Raw genomic sequence first — 2,500 nt, 5'->3', positions numbered from 1 at the left:
TCTAGTTCGGTTAAAGAAACCGTGGTACGGTTAAAAAAACCCGCTTTCGGTAAAAAAAAAAAAAAAAAAAAGCACTTGTTCGTTTAAAAACACTTGTTCTGTTAAAAAAAAAATCACTTGCTCACTGGAAAAAACACTTGTTCGGTTAAAGAAACGCTTGTTCGGTAAAAAAAAACTCTTGTCCGGTTAACCCTAACCCTAACGGTTAACAAATACCCCGCCGATTAATGAGTTACGCGGCTGCTTAGGAAAATCCTCGGTCGGTTATGAAAACACCCAACCGCTTAACTCTTTCATGCACCAATTATTTTTCTGTAACTAACATAACTCATAAAAAAACATCTACAAAATGACAGTGGTACTATGAAATGTTAAATTAGACTTTTTCTACAGCCTTTTTCAACTCTCATTTATAAAACAATATTGTTTTCAATCGGTTAGAATGCACCATTTGAATTGGGGAAGCTTAGCTTGATTTGTTGTTATACAACAACCCAGCGCATGAAATGGTTAAAGAAATACCCACCTGCCTAAGAAAATACCCAGTATCCTAGGAAAATCTAGTATCCTTAAAAAAAAATAAAACCCTCTGTCTCTTGAACATAAATGCAAAAATCATTTAAAAAAGCAAATTCATTTTCAAAAACGTTTAAAAAGTGTAAACCACTTATTAAAAGAAGACTTTACAAAATACTTCACTGCTATTTAAAAAATACTACACATCTATTTCAGAAATTCCAAACCACACTACAAAATGAATTTCAAAAACATTTGTTTGTTTTCAAGACAGAAGTTTTCATTACAGAAGACGCTGAATCCATTTTAAAAAGATGCACAGTGAAAAATGCCTACTTTTTATTTTTTTCAAAGGCTCGGTCACTTTCAAAAATTGCAGTCCCTTTTAGAAAAAAAAGAAGTCTTTAATTAAGAAGCAAAAGGTCTCTTTAAAAAAGAAATACAAGTTTTCATTTTAAGAATGGTAGATGTGACTTAACCAACAATTTTAACTCACATTTAAAGAAACACATTAAGTCGCTTTAAAATATATAATAAGTCACATTCAAGAAGCTTCATATCACTTTAAAAGGGCTTAAGTCACTTTAAAAGTCTCTTAAATGTCTAGCTCACTCACTCACTCACTCACTCACTCTCACTCACTCACTCACTCACTCACTCACTCACTCACTCACTCACTCACTCACTCACTGCATGATCAAAGTCTTTTAAAAAGACTATTCATGTTTGAAAAGTGCTATTTCACTTTTGCTATTTCCAAATAAATAAAAAGTTTACATCACTCTCAAAAAAATGCAAAGCTGCTTAAGAAAAAGCTAGGTCACTTTTAAAAAAGATAACTTCATTTGTAAAAAGAACATCAAGTCGGTTAAGAGTTCTCTGCTCACCAAAACCAAAACAAAAGGCTAAGTCGCTTTAGAATGTAAAACCAACTGCAAACCATTTTAAAAGGGTTTAAAGCCAGTTTAAAAGTCTCACCAGAGATGTCCAGCTCACTGGAACAAAGTCTTTTAAAAAGATTATTCGCATCAGAAAACAGCTAGCTCACTTTCAAAAGTGTTGCTTTAGAAAGAAGCTAGTTCGCTTTTAGAAACAAAAACTTCATTTCTAAGATGAAAATCGATTAAGAGTTGTCTGCGAAACAAAACCAAAAGCTTATTTGATTTAAAGAAACAAAAAACGTTTAAATGGATTCAAATTCACATTGTGAAGTAGAGCAACTTTAGAAATACAACAAATCACATTTTTAAAATTTTGCACATTGCAAAGGTCGTAAGCCACTTTAAACGCAAGCCTAACCCTAACCCTAACCCTAACGCTATATCATATTTAAAAAAGAGCCTAAGTCACATTAAAAAGGTCACATCATTTAGACAACACGAAGCTGTTAGTCCAAACAACTTGCAGCATCACCATCACCATCATTGTCAGCAGCAGCAGCAGCAGCAGCAGCAGCAGCAGCAGCAGCAGCAGCAGCAGCAGCAGCAGCAGACGACGGAGAAAAAAATGCAAATTCAAAAGGTCTTCCAAGGAAACAGTCTTCGAAATCAATCAGAAAATAACATCATCATTGCAAAACAAAACAAAAAACAAAAGGAGGTGTTTGCATTTAAAAAGCTCTCTCAAAAGACAAACGAATACGACTTACTCATTGATTGGTTGAAACTTGCTGCTAAGATGAGCTTCCTTTTGTTACATCACAGGGATGCATAATTGTACAGCCACAACATCTACCCAGCATTACCTCACTCAAAACTAACTAAACACTGTCTCATTCTTAGAAACGAAACATTGTTTAACTTAGCTTAGAGTAGCTAAGGTTAAATAGGTCTGTTAAAAGATAGCTGAAATTCTTAGCTCCCTGCTGATTGTTTTCTTCTATACATTTCCTTCTTTTTCCAGCTCCCTTAGAGTTTGAACCCTAACGGTTTTGAATTTATCAATATAATGCCGTTATTCTAACCCTAACCCTAACCCTAGCCCT

The sequence above is a fragment of the Hydra viridissima genome, unplaced genomic scaffold (genome assembly GCF_058129835.1).
Source record: "Hydra viridissima isolate aposymbiotic clone 2 unplaced genomic scaffold, HvirCarnegie_v1 scaffold_14, whole genome shotgun sequence".
Lineage (NCBI taxonomy): Eukaryota > Metazoa > Cnidaria > Hydrozoa > Anthoathecata > Hydridae > Hydra > Hydra viridissima.
This window is presented reverse-complemented; position numbering follows the sequence as displayed.